This window comes from Ambystoma mexicanum, chromosome 6q (assembly GCF_040938575.1).
Source record: "Ambystoma mexicanum isolate Mex_15411 chromosome 6q, UKY_AmexF1_1, whole genome shotgun sequence".
Lineage (NCBI taxonomy): Eukaryota > Metazoa > Chordata > Amphibia > Caudata > Ambystomatidae > Ambystoma > Ambystoma mexicanum.
In genome coordinates this window covers 166,643,845-166,661,425 of record NC_090937.1, presented here as the reverse complement: position 1 = coordinate 166,661,425, position 17,581 = coordinate 166,643,845, and positions in this window count along the sequence as shown.

Sequence of the window (17,581 nt, the reverse complement as noted above, 5' to 3'; positions counted from 1 at the left end):
CACGCCCCTGTCCTGGTCACAACTCGGCAGTTGCCGTTCTCCCAGGTCACCAAGGAAAAACAAGGGCTACCACCCTTGTACGCTCTGGATTCCGTGGACGGGCCACCTGGAGGTTGCCATTGCAACTGTGGCGTCTGTTACATCGCTGGTGCTGGTGGCCATCCATGAGCAAGGATGTTGTGGACTATCTGGCATCCTGCTCCGTTTGCGCCCAATGTAAGAATACTCTGGTCAAACCAGTGGGACTCATGTGTCCTTTACCTATCTCTATAGTCGATCTTCCGAAGATTAAAGGATTCAATTCCATTTGGGTAGTTATTGACTTGTTTTCCAATGTAGCCCTTTTCGTTCACTGTTCTGGGCTCCCCAGCATCCTTGTTCTGGCTGATCTTTTCCTGCTTAATGTGTTTAGTTTCTTTTGCCTTCTGCATTTAATTATATCTGTTTGTGGATCCCAGTTCACGTCTCATTTTCGGAATGCTCTCACGCAGTCTCTAGGGATAGAAGATCACTTCTCATCTGCCTACCATCCTCAGACAGATGGACAGACCGGGCGTTTGTACGCTACCCTTGAACAATTCTTGAGATGCCTGATTCTGCAATACCAGGACACCTGGCTCTCACTTTTGACTATGGCTGAATTTGCATACAGTAATTCGGTCCATACAGCTACTGGTTCTTCTCTGTTTTTTGTGATATATGGCAAACATCCACGTACTGTACCTTTGCACCCTCTTTCATCTCCGTCCGGTCCAGCTGCTGATGCCTGCATTAGGGGCCTGTCCAAAACACTGACAAAATAGCTTCTCATCTCCAGAAAACTAAAGACAGGGATAAAGCCTTTGCTGATCTCCATCGGAGTCCTGCCCCTTGTTATAATGTGGGTTTCAAGGTTTGGCTCTCTACTCACAACTTACGGATTCCTGGCTGTTGCGCTTTGCTACCCCGGTTTGTTGGTCCTTATCCGGTCACTAAAGTCCTTAATCCAGTGGCTGTATGCTTGGCCATGCATCCCTCCTGGAAAACCCACCCGGTGTTTCATGTTTCCCTTCTCAAATCTTTCCGCCCTTCCACTCGGCTGACAGTTTCCCCCCCTCCACTGGTTCCTCAGGGTTTGGATGAGTATCAGGTCAATTGTATTCTGGATACCAGGGTTCGCAGGGGTGTGTACGGATGTACTTGATTGATTGGAAGGGGTATGGTCCGGAGTACAGGACCTGGGAGCCCACTCGCAATGTGCATGCCCCGGCTTTGTTGGCTAAATTCTGGTCCAACAAAGGTTTGAAGGGATACTTAGGGGTGGTACTGTCAGGTTTCCTGCCATCCGGAGGTCTCTGAGGAGGCAAGGCATTGCCTGACATATCATCACCTCAAAACACTGGGTTGCAAGAGCGGCTACAATGCTCAGGAAACCACGTCCCTGTCCTGGTCACAACTCGACAGTTGCCGTTCTCCCAGTTTGCCAAGGAAAAACAAGGGCTACTGCCCTTGTACGCAGTGGATTCCGAGGACCGGTCGCCTGGAGGTTGCCATAGCGACTGTGGTGTCTGTTGCGGTCGCTGGGCAATGTTCAATGCTTTGGAGGCAGATCCACTGGTTACCATGGAAATGCTACATAAGCTTGCGGGTTCCAGAGAATGGCGCTTCTGATTCTGAATTCTGCAAGAACCTACAAAGTCCTTAGTGCTTTTGTCTCTTGTCCTTGCCTTGACCTTTTCCTAGTTTCCTGTCTCCTATCTTGTGATTACGATTTGCCTCCCTCATCTCTACGACCACTTAACGAAAACTGCCTTGCTGCTTATACCGCCATTGTTCTTGTTTCTCCAAGCATGGTAAACAGATTCGGACTGCTGCTTCAACTTTCCGAACTCTTCCTGATTTTGTCCACGTACATCCACACATGGTTAACAGACCCAGACTGCTTCTTTGACCTCCCAAACTCTTCCTGATTTTGTCATCATACTTCCTCGCACAGTAAACAGGCCTGGGTTTTTGCTTTGACTTACCTAGATTCTTTGCGCACCTCACAACAAATCCATCAACTTGCCTGGAATATCTGTTGCTCCTCTCCTGTACTTGGAACCACCCGATATACACCTAATTGAGTTGCCCAAAAAACCCAGCGTAGGAACTCAAGGACTTCCACCCCTGGCGCTCGAACAGTGTTAGGCTTCCATATTTTGTCGTGACAGGAGGTTCCTGGGAACTAGAGACTGTTGACCACAAACAAGTTAGGCATCCTCGTGCAGGTGGGATAGTCTCTTTTGTCGGCAAGGCACACTGGGTGTGGTATCTGGATTGCACTACAAAAGTTCCATGCTTGGGTAAGAAACTCTCCATCATCTCATGTTTGGCTTGTCTAGTTGGGATTTTCTTGTTTCTTACTCTCTTGTTATTTCTTAGGATACCCTCCAATACAATTAGGAACTTTGGACTAGGAGGGGATTGTCTACCAGTAAGATCATCAGTGTTGCATGCACAGGTTAGCCCACTTTACAGTGTTATCATTTTCTGATCCTCCCTCTTCCATTCTGTTATTGATTATCCTTGTATTTGTTACAATCATTCCGGTGCTGCTAATCTACTTGTCACCTTACCATCATTTCCTGGGGTGCAGCGGGTGTCCGTCTCTCTCATCTAATAGATCTCTCTGCATGTATAGTCCGTACAGAGAGTTACATTGGTAGTGAGAATTCTTTGCCTACACTACAAAGGGCAAAACCTCTCATCTACACCACAAGAACGTATCAGGTAACTGACATAATCAGAAGCCTTCCCCTGAGAGAATGGACGCCAACGATACCTTGGCTTCCTTGACGAATATGGTGGGTAAACTCTATACGGAGATGGTCCCAGCTCATGCAGCCTCTCAGACCCATTCACAGATGATGGCCAAACTCTGTGCCGAGATGGTTACACCCCATGCCGTTACGCAGGGTCAGATTGAAGGCCTACAGACTGGTGCTCAGTTAGGGGCGTTGGTTCCTTTGCAGGAACCCATTGCTGATTCATCTGACTCAGCGTTTTCCCGGTCAACCCCTCCGGTCGATCTAACCTCACAATTCCCACTAGCTTTTCCAGAACGCTTTAATGGCGACCCTAAGGTATATCGTACATTCCTCAATCAATGGAGGTTACATTTCTTGCGTCGCACTAATGTATTTCCTGATGCCACCACCAAGGCAGCCTTTGCTCTATCCCCTATGGGAGGCACCTCCGCCGCTGGGGCTAACCCTTTTCTCGAGGCCAGGAGCCCGTTGTTGTTGATTTTGATGCCCTTTTGGAATCCATGAGCCGTGACTTTGATACACGTTATAAGACACAAGCCACAGAGTTGGAACTCTTTGGATTACAACAAGGCAATGCTTCCTTCTTGCTTACATTGCTAAGTTCAATCAACTCATGGCTGAAACCACTTGGCCGGAGGATTAAAAGGCCTCCTTGTTCTACAAGGGTTTATCAGACAGTCTGAAGGACACCTTAGCCACGATACCAGTGGTTCTGACATCCTTTCATGAGTTGCTAGACCTTGTCCTCCAGATAGATGCCAGGGCTGAGAGAAAGGGTGAAAAAAGAGGTCTGGTTCTATTTGTTGCAGCCCCACACCCTATCACTCAGGGGAACGTAGAACCTATGCAGATAGGTGCTATACACGGACCCTTGAACACTGCTGAAAGAGAAAGGCAGCGGACTAGTAATCTCTGTTTCTACTGTGGTTCCTCTGAGCATTTATTGAAGGCCTGCACCAAGAAACCTAAGAAATCGGGAAACGGGAAAGCTCGGTGAAGGGTGGAGCCCAATCACCGAGTGCCATAACTTTGGGCTCCAGTCCTCTCACGATTTCCAAAATGTTCTGCCTCCCGTCTGGTTCTTTGTGGCTTGGGGACGTGGTATTAGATTCTGGGGCCACAGGGAACTACATTGATCAGGTATACACTCATCACAGAGTTATTCCTGTACTCACAAAAGAATGTCCAGAGCTTGTAAATGCAGTGGACGGTTCCACTTTAGTCTATGGTCTGGTTACCGAGCATACGGTATACATGGTCATGACTACTGGCACGGGTCATAGTTAAACCATAAGTTTTGACTTCATTCCTGCCCCACAATACAAGGTCATTGTGGGGCTTCCCTGGTTGAAGTTACACAACCCGGTCATTGATTGGATGGCGGAAGAAGTCTTCTTTTCCTCAATGCATTGTGAAGAAAACTGTATTATGAAGTCCAGTTCAGTTAAGAGCCCATGTCATTCCTTGCTAGACATTGCTCCCGCAATAGGGGCCCTTACCTCAGTTGTGTTGCCTAAGGAACACTGTGCCTTCCAGGATCTCTTCAGTGCCAAGGGTGCTGATATTTTGCCCCCACATAGAGCTTATGACTGCCCTATTGACCTAATCCCCGGGGCTAAGGTTCCCTCCGGCCGTATTTATTCCTTGACGGTCAAAGAAGACGCAATTTTGAAGGAGCATATTGACAAAGCACTAGAAAATGGCTTTATACAGCCTTCACGTTCTCCAGCGGCTTCTCCAATGTTTTTTGTCCCCAGGAAGGAGGGGGACCTCCGTCCCTGCATTGATTACCATGCCCTCAACTCAGTGACAATCCGGAACCAGTATCCGATCCCCCTCCTTTCGGTCCTATTGGACCAACTGGGTTCTGCTAGGCTTTTTACCAAGCTAGACTTGAGAGGGGCATACAACCTGGTCCGTATGCGTAGAGGGAATGAATGAAAGATCACTTTCAAGACCAAATATGGTCTGTACGACTATTGTGTAATGCCATTCGGCCTTTGCAATGCCCCGGCCACATTTCAACATTTCATAAATGATGTGTTTCGAGACGTGCTGGACCAGTTTCTTGTTGTGTATCTTGTCGATATATTGATTTATTCTCCTTCATACGAATCTCATGTTCAGCACATATCTCAAGTCCTCCAGCATCTTCGGGACAATCACTTGTACGCTAAATGAGAGAAATGTGTGTTCCATGTGACAAAGGTCGACTTTCTGGGTCACAAGATCACTGATAAGGGCATTCAAATGAGTACATCAAAGGTCCAAGCTCTCCTGAAATGGCCGGCACCAACTAACATCAAGACCTCACAATCATTTCTTGGTTTTGCCAATTATTACCAGCGTTTCATCAAGGCCTTCTCTAAAATCGCTGCCCCGCTGACCTCTCTTACCAGTCCTAAAACACCTTTTGTCTGGGTTCAATTTGCTCAACATGCGTTTGACACCCTGGAATCTGCTTTTATGACGACCCCGGTCCTCCCCCATCCAAATCCTGAGTTGCACTACGTGGTTGAGGTGGATACATCCGACACAGAAGTAGGGGCGATCCTTTCCCAGAACTGCCAGGATTCAGGTGCTCTACACCCTGTGGCCTTTCATTCGCAGAAGCTCACCTCGTTTGAAGCCATCACCGAAAGGGAGCTCCTGGTGGTTCGGTATGCATTTCTCAGATGGAGGCATCATCTCCTGGGAACTGCATTGGCAGTACAGGTCTACACAGACCACCAGAATCTCCTGGCCTTGCAATCAGTGAATTGTACCACAGCTTGCCATGCCCGGTGGCACAAGTTTTTTTCTATGTATCACTTTGTAATCACGTACCGACCTGGTTTGAAACACTCGAAAGACAATTTGTTATCATGTCTACATGGCACCCCAGCCTGTCCCAAGTCAGGTGGTCCCATATTGCTACCCCAACAGGTGGTTTGTGCCTGTACTTTGCAAACACCTTTGCGCGTGGCCTTGTCTGAATGGGTCTGTAAGCATCCGCAAGAGATCAAGGACCTCAATCTCCAACATAGCCAACCATGGGTCATGTTGGCTATGGATTTTATATAGAATCTTCCGAAGATTACAGGATTCGATCCCATTTGTGAAGTTATTGACTTGTTTTCCACGTTAGCCGTTTTCCTTCCCTGTTTTGGGCTCCCCTGCGCCCCTGTTCTGGCTGATTCTTTCCTGCATAATGTGTTTCGTTTCTTTGGCCTTCCGGATATAATTATATCCGATTGTGGATCCCAGTTCACGTCTTGTTTTTGGAGGGCTCTCACACAGTCTCTAGGGATAGAAGATTGCTTCTCATCTGCCTACCATCCTCAGATGGATGGACAGACCGAGCATTTGAACGCTGCCCTTAAACAATTCTTGAGATGCCTGATTCTGTAGTACCAGGTCACCTGGCTCTCACTTTTGACTATGGCTGAATTTGCATACAATAATTCGGTCCATACGGCTACTGGTTCTTCTCAGTTTTTTGTGATGTATGGCAAGCATCCACATACTATACCTTGGCACCCTCTTTCATCTATGTCCAGTCCAGCTGCTGATTCCTGCATTAGGGACCTGTCCAAAACACGGGGCGATATAGCTTCCCATCTGCAGAAAGCTAAGGACAGGGATAAAGCCTTTGCTGATCTCCATCACAGTCCTGCCCCTTGTTATACTGTGGGTTCCAAGGTTTGGTTCTCTACTCGTAACTTATGGATTCCTGGCCATCGCGCTTTGCTTCCCTGGTTTGTTGGTCCTTATACAGTCACTAAAGTCCTTAATCCAGTGGCTGTATGCTTGGCCTTGCCTCCCACCTGGAAAATCCACCTGGTGTTTCATGTTTTCCTTCTCAAACCTTTCACCCTTCCACTCGACTGACAGTTTCCCCCCTCCACTGGGTCATCAGGATTCAGATGAGTATGAGGTCAATTGTATTCTGGATACCAGAGTTCGCAGGAGTGTGTGGATGTACTTGATTTATTGGAAGGGGTATGGTCCGGAGGACAGGACTTTGGAGCCCGCTCGCAATGTGCATGGCCCGGCTTTGTTCTGGTCCAACAGAGGTTTTAGGGGATATTTAGGGGTGGGTACTGTCAGGTTTCCTGCAATCCAGAGGTCTCTGAGGAGGCAAGGCATTGCCCGACATATCATCACCTCAAAAAACTGGGTTGCAAGAGCGGCTACAGCGCTCAGGAAATCACGTCCCTGTCCTGGTCACAACTCAGCAGTTGTCGTTCTCCCAGTTCACTAAGGAAAAACAAGGGCTGCTGCCCTTGTACGCTCTGGATTCCCTAGAGGGGCCACCTGGAGGTTGCCATGGCGACTGGGGCATCCGTTGCGGTCACTGGGCAATGTTCGACGCTTCGGAGGCGGATCCACTGGCTACCATGGAAATGCTACACCAGCTTCCAAGTTCCAGAGAATGGCACTTCAGATTCTGAATTCTGCAAGATCCTACAAAGTCCTTAGTGCTTTGTCTCTTGTACTTGCCTTGACCTTTTCCTAGTTTCCTGTCTCCTATCTTGTGTTTGCGATTTGCCTCCCTCATCTGTAATACCGCAGAACTAATAATGTCTCCCCTAGAAGGGGATTGTCTACCAGTAGGATCATCAGTGTTGCATGCACAGGTTATCCCACTTTACAGTGTTATCCTCTTTTGATCCTCCCTCTTCCGTTCTGTTATTGATTATCCCTGTATTTGTTACAATCATTCTGGTGCTGCTGATCTCCTCATCACCTTCCCATTGTTTTCCTGGGGTGCAGCGGATGTCCATCTCTCTCAACTAATAGATCTCTCTGCATGTATAGTCCATACAGAGAGTTACATTGGTAGGGAGAATTATTCGCCTACACTACGAAGGGCAAGACCTCTCATTTACACCACAAGAACGTATCAGGTATCAGACATGGCCATAGTGTGGCGATATCGTGGGGAGTGATGTGAGGGTGTCTATGTGCTGGCAAATCTTGCTGGTTTGGTCAATGAAGTAGGTGTTGATGGCAGTGGATTTTTTGAAGGAGTGTGGAATGGCAGAGGTGGGTAGCGGGTTGCTGTAGTGCTTGACCACTTTAAAGAGGGCTCTGCTTTTGGTGTCAGCATCTGCTATGGTGTTCTGATAATAGGAGGCCTTGGGTGTATTGATGAGTTGTCGCAGGTTGCTCAGAGTTCATTGGGGAGCACCAGGTCGGATGCAATCTTGGAGCAAGCTGTGCCAGGTTGCTCTTGTTTCCTGATGACTCTTTTGCTGAGGTTGAGTTCTTGCATGTACTAGGGTGCTGATGTTTTCAGTTTGCAGGTGCGTTGGTTCAGAGGCATGTGCTGGTTGATGGAGGTGTAAAGGGTGTTGTTGAGTGCTTCCAGTAGAGAGTCGTAGTTCAGTTGGGGGTGTTTGGTCCATGTAAGGTGGAGGTTGGCAAGATCTTCTGTGAAGGCTTCCACTATGAAGCTATAGAAGGATCTGAAGATGTGTCTACCGGGTTTCTGCTGGGAGTGCTTGACTGAGGTGGTGTTCAGGATGTTCAGGATGTTGAAAGGCATGGCTAGGTGGTCAGGCCAGTCAAGTGGTTGATGAGAACTGTAGTGGAGGAAAGACAGTGCAGTGATGATTAGGTCGAGGACGTTACCTTTCTCATGTGGTGAGTCTTTTGTGTGCTGTATGAGGCTGATGGTGTTGAGAAGACTGAGGAGACTGAGGAGAGCTTCCTTCATCGGTTTGGTGGCCTTGTTGCCTCGGAGGTTGAAGTCACCTAGGAAGATATTGTTGCAATGCATGAGGGACATGGTGGTGTCCAGTTCAGTTAAGTCTTTGATGAAGGCAGTGTTGTTTTGGGTGGTCTGTAGATGAGACGGAAGTTGACTGTGGCATCAGGGAGGGCGGTAAGTGGAAACAGAGGACTTCAAAAGAGCAAATGTTGTTGACGTCAAGTCTAGTGCATGTCTTGTTCAGTCGGTCTTTGTGATGGATTCTGTAGCCATTAGGGACAAGGACGTCTAGGATGTGGGTGGAGGTGGGTGCCAGCCAGGTCTCTGTGATGATGATGGCATCAAGGTCATGTGTGGTGATGAGGTTGGTGATGTCTGTTGTATGGTTGATAACTCAAACGGACGTTGTGGCATTCTGTCAGTGAGCACCATCTTGATACTTGTTTATAATTTATAATGTAAATCAATTGAATGGAAATAGAGATTGGACAGTTTCTAGTTCAGTTGTAGTCTGTCACTCTAACTTGGGTGCCATTTTGTAGCTAGTTTTTAATGTTGCATGAAATGTTATGATTTACAAGGGCAAATCACCATATTGTAAAATAGTTTGTTTTCATCATAATTTTGCTTTGCATATATTTACTATGCTTCAGGTATACCTGATTGCTTATTACTGCAGCAATGCATTTTGTTAGGGTATATAGAGACACACGATGGACTGTCTCTAATCGAGTTCTCCATTGAGCGCCATTATGAAATGTGGTCATGCTATTACCCCAATTGTGGTGATCATTAATGCAAAACCTTGTCGTTATTATAGTTATATCTTTAGGTTATTAAAAGTATTTTCAATCTTACATCATTAAATTCTATAATGTGGGCCTTTTAACTGTTTTCTAATCTAAATAAGAACAAAGCAAAGTTTATAGCATCACAGGTCACGTTCATACTAGAATATTAGTGGATCAAATACATTATGGTGTGTTCCAATGATAAACTGTACAGCGTTCTAAATCAACTGAGTGCACAGTGATAGTTCTGGTTATAGTCAAAATACTGTGTATGGAGAAAATTGGTCTCAATCCTTTAAGTTCAATTGGTGCATTTAAAATTCATTACATTTTCATTATAATGAGTGATACAACAACACATTCACAATTAGGCATGATAGACTTGCTTAGAAACACTTTTAAACAGGAATGTTCCACAAATGCATCCATGTTAATATATCAAGCTTAGACTGAGGTAATGTTCCACTTCATTCATATATATGCTCTAGTTACTAAATAAATTAATTCATGAACTAGAATTTGGTTTCCAAACAGGTTAACCGTACATTAACAATTGTGGGCATTATCAGAATGCATCTCTGGCTTTGATGACTTTTCTTTCACTAGCTGCAGACTTTTCCGTACTAAATTTTACATAGACTTATTTTTTCAAAGAAATATTCAGTATGGCAGTGTCACATTTCTCTACCCTTGTGGCAATGGATGCATTGTCTTATTATTCTGTGTCGCAATTGAGACTACACAATAATTATGTAATTATTATTGTGTTAATTATTAATATTATCTGCAATAATTACAATTGTCTTTCCAATTTTAGAGCATACAAACCATTAGCATCCTGGAAGAAAGTACTGGCCAATCAGGATGCTCGGAACGTGGGCTGTTTTGTCTGGTATAAATCCGGTTCTGAGCAGCCTGTTGCTGCTAGCCAGTGCCCACCAATCCTTTCTCGCTCCTACTTCCCTCCCTGTTTTCTACAATGATGGAATGAGTATATAATTCAACAACAAAAAAAAACCGTACTGTGTTGCCCAGCCTTGCACAGCACCATGCGTTCCCTGAGTCTGTTTCATTGTTGATGATAACTTTCTTTTAAAAAAAAAAATCTATTAGCCCCCGCGTAGAGTTGACTTTTATAAATATGTCAAATGCAATACTTAATGCGGAAATAACAGGTAGCATTCACTCACATGATTTATAGCTTTTACTACGGCACACATGTCTTTCCATTTCAGAGCCAAGAAGTAATTATACAAATGTTATTAAGGAATGCTAAAAGAAGGTTTCACAATAAGTGAGATGTGATGAAACAACACTGCACCAGAAGGTGCGTATCTTAGTAATAACAAGGAGTTATATGTTCATAGGTTCCCTCTGCTTAGCCTCAAAGAGCGAAAACATGGACCAGCATGGTGATTTCAGACTACTATGACAGAGAACCATCTCCCTACTAGGGTGCAGGGCAGATCTTTCTCTGTTCTTTCCACCCGAAAATGCGACTCTCTCCCAGAAGAATTTCTAGGTGTTCTTACCATTTGGTACAAATGTAAGGGCTCTTTTGTTCTAGAACCGAAAACCCATGTGCTGGTTACTTTTATCTGTTGGATACTCAATACATCTGCAGGGGATATATTCACAAGCCAACTTGTCAACATGTGCATGGACCATTTCATTCATGAAAATGTGAGCAAACATCCTAGCGATCTACGGAAACATAATGAATTTTGATTAGTGTACTGATTATGTAATCACACGATTTGTCACCCTGACATTTTTTGTCAAAAACACCATTTACGCATGGCATGGTGGAATATCTTTGCTGAAGGATGACAGTGCACTTGAACAGAATTTGAACTTGATTAGCCATCAATACAAACATTCATTGTTATTAAAATGTGCATTTTATGTTATTCTGTCCTGTCAATGCCCAACTGCCTGATCTCAGGCGAGATGGATCCTTCTGCTCTTAAGAAACATGGGTTTAAGAACCAACCATGAAGCTATTAAAAAATAGATAATTGCATCTTGGGTGATAGCTATTGCTGATTTTGTTATTTTCACCTTGACACTACAGGCATAAACTGGTGAATAACCTACCCCCATACTAATATAGTCACTCTGCATGGGTTGCCCTGATTCTTATTAATGAATTCTTGGATTTTGTCAAAACATTTCATGCTAGATTTTTCTTTCTTTATCTTATTTGTATAAGAATGTGCTTTTTATGGAATGATTTTATTCTGAAATCACTAAATTGATGATGATTATTGTGCTATGGAATTGGCAGCTATGTGCAATGAAATGCAGAATATATGAATCATAATAATGTGTGTAGTAACTTGATGGTATGCTCAATTCATAAATCAAAAGGCTTTCTTGGCATTGCAATCTTCATTTAAGAAGGCCAACTCCATTCTTGATAATATGGAACATCTGCAGGTAAATCTTGTGTAATGTCCACACCCAAATATATTTTTAAGTTCTCTTTGTAACCTATTGCCAAGTCTTTGGGTAATGCTGCTGTTCTCAGATTTAGCAAAACAATGGGCCTCATTCCGAGTGCTGCAGTAAGGGATTAACAGCACCGGTAAGGATGCCAGTGCCGTTAACCTGCTACCACCACCACATTCCGAGGTTCCTTAGCGGCTCTCGGTAAGGGAGGCTGGTTTTACCGGTAGCCGCTTAGAGTCCAAGGAGCTAATAACGGGCCTGCTATTTGAAGGCTTGTCATTAGCTCCTTCCCCATTCCTATTGAGCCCTATGGGGAATGGTTTTTGGAATGGGGATTTACCAGGTCCACAATGGTCGGAATGTCCCGGTAAATCCCCATTCTGACACCACAGACCCGGACACAGGTTTGGAGGCAGCCATGGTGCTATTAGCTATTAGCACCATGGCTACCTCCAAACTCGTAATGACCCCAATGTCTAAATAATGCAGAGTGACCTGGAGTGACTTGCCATGTGCAAACTCTCCTTCTTGGTGCTACTGCTGCAGTCTCTTTTTGCTCTTTGTTGCTGGAGGAGGGGCTTTTGCATCAAATGCTTGAATCCCAAGTGGAGCGATGGGTAGTGACCTGGAGTGTGCTGCCATGTGGAAACTCTCCTTTTTGGTGTTACAGCATCAGTCTCTGTTTGCTCTTTGTTGCTGGAGGAGGGGCTTTTGCATGAAATACTTGAATCCATAGAAGAGCAACATGGAGTGACCTGCAGTGTGTTGTCGTGTTTCCATGGATTCAGTGGCCCAGAGGTCTGCTGTAATTACGGTTGGCGGTCTAAAACATGACCTCCAATTCCGGGTGCTCACAGAGTTTCTGTAGTCACAACAGTCTCTGGTAGATGACCGGCGGTGAGCGGAAATGTCAAAAAGCTTTAATAATTCCAACAGAGTGTACAGGTGAGGGCGAGGCTCATGGTGGCCCGTGGTGGAACAAGGTATATGAGATCCTTTAGCATTCCCTTCCAGACAAATGAGAAGGAAAGGCAATATGAATAAGGATTAGTAACTTGTACAGGAATAGAAGGGATGGTACTGACTGTATAATGGAGAGCAGAGGGTCCTCCCAAAGTGGGGGAAGAAATGTATTGGAGGAGGTAAGGAGTGGAATCTACAACGAGTCCCATCAGAAGATTCAATTTTAAGTACAGGGAGGATGATGAAGGAGATGAGAGTTACAATACTATGTTTGAAGATGATGAAAGATAATCAAGTTGAAAGGAAGAGGCCACATGAGCTCATTCAACAGGCTTGGGGATAGGGAGAGAGATTGGAGACCAGTCAATACCCTAAACATCCTAAGAAGAAATTAGGCAGTTCATAGGATAAAACACCATGCATAAAAAAGTTGAGAAATTTACCAGGCAAAGGAAAAGTAGTAAGACAGACGTAGTGACAAAAAAGAAAGTGTGTGGCTGCGCTTGGACATGTTGATGGGTTTGCACATTTTCCCTTATTAGAGAAAGGGGGTGGAGATCTGCAATAAGTAGCATGGCCACAAATGGATACAAATAATTTGATTTATCAACTTCCAACAATAACCTCCGGAGCAGGTAAATGCATTTATGAATTGGAGAGAATGACAGCTGGGATGACCTTAGCAGTAGGGGACATACAATGCTTGCAAGCTGTCACAATAGGGGAGAGGTGAGATGACATTTGGACATGAGCAGGCTATCCTGGTTTGACTGTACAAAACACTGACCATGCCAGAGCACCCTTTAATCATTTTTTCAAGCTGTGTTGAGGGCCCTTAGGGTTCAGTACCCAGACTCATCAGCTATGAGCGCTATTTTGACATGCAAAATGAGAGCAGACAGAGACCGGACAATGTGTATTCAGAATATTCAGGAAAAATGGTGGCTAGAAATGAGAGAACCGTAAGAAAAAACATAACAATTTTTTATCATACATTATGCCAGGGGCTGCCTGAACCAGTACAAATACGGTTGATAAAGATTGTGGGAATGGAAGCGAAGCCATGGACAGAAATCCACCTGACAATTGTTCACCATTGTTGACTTTTCCAAAAGAAGGACAGAAATAAAGTTGAAGCTAGGAAGATGGAGCAAGCAATGTTAGATCAGAATAAAATGACAAAGCTCTCAGTCGAAGGAACAGTATTTATAAGTGGAGAAGGGTTTTATTTACAAGTCGCACAACAGGCTCTCCCAGTGGTAGAGGCTATGGATTGCTGGATCCACAGGTACAGGGACTTAATGGAGGACAACCCAGGATTAGAGGGCAGACACTGCAATGTTGGACATGTGGTAAAATGGGGCACATTTCACATGTCTGCAGCAGAAGCAGTGGAGGGTTGCAGCATAATTAGCTGACAGACCGAAATGAGAGAGTGAACACACATCCCTCACCATATAGCACAACACCACCTGAATATTATACCCAAGATACATACAGTATCGGACATAAGTGCCACAAATACAACCCACACAATGAGGGATGCCATCTCAAATGCAACAAGCATCAATGCAAAGGTGGCAAGCATCAATGCAAACACAGCAAGTCCCAATGCAGGCACAGAAGATACTGATTCAGGTGCAAGCAGTGGGGTCACGGAACGTGGACATATTGCCATGGGGATAGGGAGTATGAAAGTAGTGGGAGGGGAATACTTTCACCATCACAGGACTGGATTAAAGCCCACAGAAAGACTTAATGTGCTCCATCCTATCAGTCATACCAGACCCACAAGAGGAACTGAGGGTCGGAGTGAACTTAGGTGACACAACATTCTCCTTCTTAGTAGACACAAGGGCGACTCAGTATTGTGTTATATAGGGGAAAACCCAATGTCAGGCCTTACCATGAATACACAAGGTATTTCTGAGATGACAAGTATGGTTCCGTATACTGACAACTTACCTATCACTATAAGATAACATGATCTTTCCATGCCACTATTATATTCTCACAAGACACCAGTTCACATATTGGGAAGGGATTTGAGGAACAAACTGACCAGGCAATAATATGTTCCTATTAAGGGATTCATTATGTGAATGCACAAGAACTTATAACAGCATTTATAGTCAGAAAGTACAAACAGTTGTGCCACTGGACACAGACGTATTCCTTTATGGGGTACGTACAGTACTAGCATGGCAGACTATTACGGCTACCTACTTAATTTTATTTCAGACCAGACATTCCCATGGACGAGGAGACAGGGCTGATCATTGCATAAGAACTAGAAGCAGCAATAGAGAGGGAAGACCTAGGAAATCTGCACAGAGTTGATGAGAAAGGGATACAATTGAGAATATTGATAGCTCCTGGTGAAGGATGTAGGCAGACTGATTTAATAGATGAAGAATTGTTTACATACGATGACTTACAGGATAGTGATGTTTAATATAAGTCTTATGTATCAACTAAACATTAAAAACAGAGAAATACCGAAAGACTGTCAGTAGTGAAAAAAAGCCATTGACCTTGCTCCAGGAAGAACATTATGGACCAACAGCCCATATGACGTTGGTTCACTGAAAGGAGTGGGTGCAGGCAAAACTAAATTAAAGCAAGTAGCTATTTTGCATGGATGAGACAGTACCCATTGTCAAAAGAAGCAGACAAAGGCATTAATGGCACTATTGCTTCCATGATGAGACAGCAATTAATGGTGCCATCAGAGTCTACATATGACACAGCTGTCTACCTAGTGAAAAAAGTGACAGGGGGGTCATGGAGATTTATTCAGGATTTTTGCCCCATAAATTATATTGTTGACGCTGAATTCGCATTGACCCCGAACACACCCACGATCTTACGTAATGTCCCTTCCAAAGCCAAATATTTTACAGTGATTGATTTGAAGAATGCTTTCTTCTTGATCCCACTCCATGAAAAGTCCCAAGATTTGACCTCATTTAAGCATCGTAGGATCAAGCTAAAACATACTCCTTTACCTCAGGGATACTTTCAGTTACCCTTGGTCTTCAACTGAGTGCTCCAGATGGATTTGGGGAATGTACAGACTGGCAGCTGAGTAGTACATTACGTAGATGACATTTCATTATACAGCAAAATGGAGGAACACTGCATAAATTACTCCACTCTGCTGATGACAGTGTTACCGGACAAAGGTTACAAGGTTGACAAAGAGAAGATGCAATATTATCAGGGAGCAGTCCTATACATATGCCAGTTGATATCCCAGGAAGGAAAAAAGGTAACCCCTGAAAGAACAGAAGCAATTATGTGGACACTGAGGCCAGATACAGTCAAATGATTACAGCAATTCTTAAGAATTTGTAATTATTGCAGGGCATGGGTCTTTGATAACAGCACATATCCAAGGCCACTTCTAAAATCACTTAAAGACTCAAAGGAAGAAAAAAAACAACATTGCCTGGACTGGAGAAATGATAGATGCTTTTGATGAACTGACAATAGCCATAAGCAAAGCACCCATATTAGTAATTGCTGATTATAGTGCAGAATGTGTTATATTCTCCATTCAAATGGGGTTTTGATACAAGAAACTAGCATGGGACAAGAACCATTAACATTTTACAGTGAGAATTTAGATCCAGTGATGAAAGGACATTGCCCATGTGAAAAAGCATTGGCGGTGGCATCCTTTGTGACTGAGAAATCCACTAGCATAACCATGGGATGTGCAATGACAATTTATGATGAGGATGCCCTGTTTGCAATCCTTAAAAAGCTCAATAGGACATTTACCACACAGAGAGCCTCTGGGTATGAAGTTATTGTATCCAACCCATTGATCACAATTATCAAGTGTTCATTGGTAAATCCAGCAACATTCATAGCAGAGCCAGTGGAGGAGAGAAATGACTACATGACTACTAAATATACGGAATATTATGATAAGATACCACAGGTTAAAGAAAATGTACTAGGTAGGGGAACAATCCTCTTCATTGACAGGTCCTCATCGATAGACCAGAGTGGGTGAGCAACACAGTGGGACCGCAGTGATTAAAGCATACTTGGATGGTACATTTGAGAGAGCAGTAAGTGTGAGATTGCCAGTGCTTTTCTCAACACAAACACAATCAGCCAAATTGGTTGTGCTAGCTTTGGAGATGCATGAAGATGAGGCGTTATAAACGGTACCGTTGCATCCAACCTCCCCATTCCCATTTGAGCCCTTAGGGGCTCAAATGGGAATGGGCAAGAATTTTTTCAGGCGCCCAGGAATGGGAAAACACTGGGTCCGGCAAGGCATAATGACCCGGAAATTGCCCATTTCTGGGTGCCAGAAAAAAATGAATACCGTCGGCCGCCGTGCCTATATTACAGGCACAGCTACCGCCAGCCTCGTAATGAGGCCCAGTTTCATACAAGAGCTGAAGATGTTGATAAAGGCTCAGAAGCGGCACAAGGTGATAACATATATACCATCTGAGACAAATGGAGCAGGGACTCGAATAGAAGAACATAAAATGCTGCAGTCCAGCAATAAGAAAGGGAAAGAAATACCCATATGTTGGGAAAAAAGGCAGATACAAATACAAGGGACTGTACTCACATAAGAGTGATGGGCCGAAGGATCGGTGGTGTGCAAGGCACTAGCACTCTTGGAGCAATGGGAAGAGGTTGTGCTAAACACAAAGCATGTCTCGACATATGGCCAAAATCAAAAAGTTACTCACTATAATGAGGGTGGACCAGTACAGATACTACTCCTGAAAAATACCTCCCTATACTTCTGAAACAATGGTACAGTAAAGGTTGGAAAGAACAACGGGCATGGATGCATTTCTGATGAAACAGGCATGAAAGTAGGAACAACAGTATTAATGGAGCACTATTGGGCTTGT